The following is a 6,000-nucleotide window of genomic DNA, read 5'->3' on the forward strand; positions in this document are numbered from 1 at the left end:
TTGGACGGTACGAATTCTGCGGCTATGTCCCGTGGTGCGTGGTACTTGAAACCAGTTCTGCGGCTATGTCCGACCGTGCGTGTTAGTTGAGTCGCTTCAGCGGCTAAGTCCGAAAATTTCCAAAATGCAGAAAAATATTCATAATTGAAGAAAGTTGGCCTTGCTGTGCATAGTAATGCCGTTAATTGACTAAAAATAAATTTCCGCTGTGTTAGCTGGGCCTTACTTGGACGGTACGAATTCTGCGGCTATGTCCCGTGGTGCGTGGTACATGAAACCAGTTCTGCGGCTATGTCCGACCGTGCGTGTTAGTTGAGTCGCTTCAGCGGCTAAGTCCGAAAATTTCCAAAATGCAGAAAAATATTCATAATTGAAGAAAGTTGGCCTTGCTGTGCATAGTAATGCCGTTAATTGACTAAAAATAAATTTCCGCTGTGTTAGCTGGGCCTTACTTGGACGGTACGAATTCTGCGGCTATGTCCCGTGGTGCGTGGTACATGAAACCAGTTCTGCGGCTATGTCCCACCGTGCGTGTTACTTGAGTCGCTTCAGCGGCTAAGTCCAAAAAATTTCCAAAATGCAGAAAAATACACATAATTGAAGAAAATTGGGCTTGCTGTGCTTAATAAAATCGTTAATAGATTAAAAATAAATTTCCGCTGTGTTAGCTGGGCCTTACTTGGACGGTACGAATTCTGCGGCTATGTCCCGTGGTGCGTGGTACTTGAAATCAGTTCTGCGGCTATGTCCCACCGTGCGTGTTACTTGAGTCGCTTCAGCGGCTAAGTCCGAAAATTTCCAAAATGCAGAAAAATATACATAATTGAATAAAGTTGGCCTTGCTGTGCTTAATAATATCGTTAATAGATTAAAAATAAATTTCCGCTGTGTTAGGTGGGCCTTACTTGGACGGTACGAATTCTGCGGCTATGTCCCGTGGTGCGTGGTACTTGAAACCAGTTCTGCGGCTATGTCCGACCGTGCGTGTTAGTTGAGTCGCTTCAGCGGCTAAGTCCAAAAAATTTCCAAAATGCAGAAAAATACACATAATTGAAGAAAATTGGGCTTGCTGTGCTTAATAAAATCGTTAATAGATTAAAAATAAATTACCGCTGTGTTAGGTGGGCCTTACTTGGACGGTACGAATTCTGCGGCTATGTCCCGTGGTGCGTGGTACTTGAAATCAGTTCTGCGGCTATGTCCCACCGTGCGTGTTACTTGAGTCGCTTCAGCGGCTAAGTCCGAAAATTTCCAAAATGCAGAAAAATATACATAATTGAAGAAAGTTGGCCTTGCTGTGCTTAATAATATCGTTAATAGATTAAAAATAAATTTCCGCTGTGTTAGGTGGGCCTTACTTGGACGGGACGAATTCTGCGGCTATGTCCCGTGGTGCGTGGTACTTGAAACCAGTTCTGCGGCTATGTCCGACCGTGCGTGTTAGTTGAGTCGCTTCAGCGGCTAAGTCCGAAAATTTCCAAAATGCAGAAAAATATACATAATTGAAGAAAGTTGGCCTTGCTGTGCATAGTAATGCCGTTAATTGACTAAAAATAAATTTCCGCTGTGTTAGGTGGGCCTTACTTGGACGGGACGAATTCTGCGGCTATGTCCCGTGGTGCGTGGTACTTGAAATCAGTTCTGCGGCTATGTCCGACCGTGCGTGTTAGTTGAGTCGCTTCAGCGGCTAAGTCCAAAAAATTTCCAAAATGCAGAAAAATACACATAATTGAAGAAAATTGGGCTTGCTGTGCTTAATAAAATCGTTAATAGATTAAAAATAAATTACCGCTGTGTTAGGTGGGCCTTACTTGGACGGTACGAATTCTGCGGCTATGTCCCGTGGTGCGTGGTACTTGAAACCAGTTCTGCGGCTATGTCCCACCGTGCGTGTTACTTGAGTCGCTTCAGCGGCTAAGTCCAAAAAATTTCCAAAATGCAGAAAAATACACATAATTGAAGAAAATTGGGCTTGCTGTGCTTAATAAAATCGTTAATAGATTAAAAATAAATTTCCGCTGTGTTAGCTGGGCCTTACTTGGACGGTACGAATTCTGCGGCTATGTCCCGTGGTGCGTGGTACTTGAAACCAGTTCTGCGGCTATGTCCGACCGTGCGTGTTAGTTGAGTCGCTTCAGCGGCTAAGTCCGAAAATTTCCAAAATGCAGAAAAATATTCATAATTGAAGAAAGTTGGCCTTGCTGTGCATAGTAATGCCGTTAATTGACTAAAAATAAATTTCCGCTGTGTTAGGTGGGCCTTACTTGGACGGGACGAATTCTGCGGCTATGTCCCGTGGTGCGTGGTACTTGAAATCAGTTCTGCGGCTATGTCCGACCGTGCGTGTTAGTTGAGTCGCTTCAGCGGCTAAGTCCAAAAAATTTCCAAAATGCAGAAAAATACACATAATTGAAGAAAATTGGGCTTGCTGTGCTTAATAAAATCGTTAATAGATTAAAAATAAATTACCGCTGTGTTAGGTGGGCCTTACTTGGACGGTACGAATTCTGCGGCTATGTCCCGTGGTGCGTGGTACTTGAAACCAGTTCTGCGGCTATGTCCGACCGTGCGTGTTAGTTGAGTCGCTTCAGCGGCTAAGTCCGAAAATTTCCAAAATGCAGAAAAATATTCATAATTGAAGAAAGTTGGCCTTGCTGTGCATAGTAATGCCGTTAATTGACTAAAAATAAATTTCCGCTGTGTTAGCTGGGCCTTACTTGGACGGTACGAATTCTGCGGCTATGTCCCGTGGTGCGTGGTACATGAAACCAGTTCTGCGGCTATGTCCGACCGTGCGTGTTAGTTGAGTCGCTTCAGCGGCTAAGTCCGAAAATTTCCAAAATGCAGAAAAATATTCATAATTGAAGAAAGTTGGCCTTGCTGTGCATAGTAATGCCGTTAATTGACTAAAAATAAATTTCCGCTGTGTTAGCTGGGCCTTACTTGGACGGTACGAATTCTGCGGCTATGTCCCGTGGTGCGTGGTACATGAAACCAGTTCTGCGGCTATGTCCCACCGTGCGTGTTACTTGAGTCGCTTCAGCGGCTAAGTCCAAAAAATTTCCAAAATGCAGAAAAATACACATAATTGAAGAAAATTGGGCTTGCTGTGCTTAATAAAATCGTTAATAGATTAAAAATAAATTTCCGCTGTGTTAGCTGGGCCTTACTTGGACGGTACGAATTCTGCGGCTATGTCCCGTGGTGCGTGGTACTTGAAACCAGTTCTGCGGCTATGTCCGACCGTGCGTGTTAGTTGAGTCGCTTCAGCGGCTAAGTCCGAAAATTTCCAAAATGCAGAAAAATATTCATAATTGAAGAAAGTTGGCCTTGCTGTGCATAGTAATGCCGTTAATTGACTAAAAATAAATTTCCGCTGTGTTAGCTGGGCCTTACTTGGACGGTACGAATTCTGCGGCTATGTCCCGTGGTGCGTGGTACATGAAACCAGTTCTGCGGCTATGTCCGACCGTGCGTGTTAGTTGAGTCGCTTCAGCGGCTAAGTCCGAAAATTTCCAAAATGCAGAAAAATATTCATAATTGAAGAAAGTTGGCCTTGCTGTGCATAGTAATGCCGTTAATTGACTAAAAATAAATTTCCGCTGTGTTAGCTGGGCCTTACTTGGACGGTACGAATTCTGCGGCTATGTCCCGTGGTGCGTGGTACATGAAACCAGTTCTGCGGCTATGTCCCACCGTGCGTGTTACTTGAGTCGCTTCAGCGGCTAAGTCCAAAAAATTTCCAAAATGCAGAAAAATACACATAATTGAAGAAAATTGGGCTTGCTGTGCTTAATAAAATCGTTAATAGATTAAAAATAAATTTCCGCTGTGTTAGCTGGGCCTTACTTGGACGGTACGAATTCTGCGGCTATGTCCCGTGGTGCGTGGTACTTGAAATCAGTTCTGCGGCTATGTCCCACCGTGCGTGTTACTTGAGTCGCTTCAGCGGCTAAGTCCGAAAATTTCCAAAATGCAGAAAAATATACATAATTGAATAAAGTTGGCCTTGCTGTGCTTAATAATATCGTTAATAGATTAAAAATAAATTTCCGCTGTGTTAGGTGGGCCTTACTTGGACGGTACGAATTCTGCGGCTATGTCCCGTGGTGCGTGGTACTTGAAACCAGTTCTGCGGCTATGTCCGACCGTGCGTGTTAGTTGAGTCGCTTCAGCGGCTAAGTCCAAAAAATTTCCAAAATGCAGAAAAATACACATAATTGAAGAAAATTGGGCTTGCTGTGCTTAATAAAATCGTTAATAGATTAAAAATAAATTACCGCTGTGTTAGGTGGGCCTTACTTGGACGGTACGAATTCTGCGGCTATGTCCCGTGGTGCGTGGTACTTGAAATCAGTTCTGCGGCTATGTCCCACCGTGCGTGTTACTTGAGTCGCTTCAGCGGCTAAGTCCGAAAATTTCCAAAATGCAGAAAAATATACATAATTGAAGAAAGTTGGCCTTGCTGTGCTTAATAATATCGTTAATAGATTAAAAATAAATTTCCGCTGTGTTAGGTGGGCCTTACTTGGACGGGACGAATTCTGCGGCTATGTCCCGTGGTGCGTGGTACTTGAAACCAGTTCTGCGGCTATGTCCGACCGTGCGTGTTAGTTGAGTCGCTTCAGCGGCTAAGTCCGAAAATTTCCAAAATGCAGAAAAATATACATAATTGAAGAAAGTTGGCCTTGCTGTGCATAGTAATGCCGTTAATTGACTAAAAATAAATTTCCGCTGTGTTAGGTGGGCCTTACTTGGACGGGACGAATTCTGCGGCTATGTCCCGTGGTGCGTGGTACTTGAAATCAGTTCTGCGGCTATGTCCGACCGTGCGTGTTAGTTGAGTCGCTTCAGCGGCTAAGTCCAAAAAATTTCCAAAATGCAGAAAAATACACATAATTGAAGAAAATTGGGCTTGCTGTGCTTAATAAAATCGTTAATAGATTAAAAATAAATTACCGCTGTGTTAGGTGGGCCTTACTTGGACGGTACGAATTCTGCGGCTATGTCCCGTGGTGCGTGGTACTTGAAACCAGTTCTGCGGCTATGTCCGACCGTGCGTGTTAGTTGAGTCGCTTCAGCGGCTAAGTCCGAAAATTTCCAAAATGCAGAAAAATATTCATAATTGAAGAAAGTTGGCCTTGCTGTGCATAGTAATGCCGTTAATTGACTAAAAATAAATTTCCGCTGTGTTAGGTGGGCCTTACTTGGACGGGACGAATTCTGCGGCTATGTCCCGTGGTGCGTGGTACTTGAAATCAGTTCTGCGGCTATGTCCGACCGTGCGTGTTAGTTGAGTCGCTTCAGCGGCTAAGTCCAAAAAATTTCCAAAATGCAGAAAAATACACATAATTGAAGAAAATTGGGCTTGCTGTGCTTAATAAAATCGTTAATAGATTAAAAATAAATTACCGCTGTGTTAGGTGGGCCTTACTTGGACGGTACGAATTCTGCGGCTATGTCCCGTGGTGCGTGGTACTTGAAACCAGTTCTGCGGCTATGTCCCACCGTGCGTGTTACTTGAGTCGCTTCAGCGGCTAAGTCCAAAAAATTTCCAAAATGCAGAAAAATACACATAATTGAAGAAAATTGGGCTTGCTGTGCTTAATAAAATCGTTAATAGATTAAAAATAAATTTCCGCTGTGTTAGCTGGGCCTTACTTGGACGGTACGAATTCTGCGGCTATGTCCCGTGGTGCGTGGTACTTGAAACCAGTTCTGCGGCTATGTCCCACCGTGCGTGTTACTTGAGTCGCTTCAGCGGCTAAGTCCAAAAAATTTCCAAAATGCAGAAAAATACACATAATTGAAGAAAATTGGGCTTGCTGTGCTTAATAAAATCGTTAATAGATTAAAAATAAATTTCCGCTGTGTTAGCTGGGCCTTACTTGGACGGTACGAATTCTGCGGCTATGTCCCGTGGTGCGTGGTACTTGAAATCAGTTCTGCGGCTATGTCCCACCGTGCGTGTTACTTGAGTCGCTTCAGCGGCTAAGTCCG

The sequence above is a fragment of the Zootermopsis nevadensis genome, unplaced genomic scaffold, assembly GCF_977971745.1.
Source record: "Zootermopsis nevadensis isolate Lab colony 2312 unplaced genomic scaffold, Znev_1.0 Znev_ptg000255l, whole genome shotgun sequence".
Taxonomy (NCBI): domain Eukaryota; kingdom Metazoa; phylum Arthropoda; class Insecta; order Blattodea; family Termopsidae; genus Zootermopsis; species Zootermopsis nevadensis.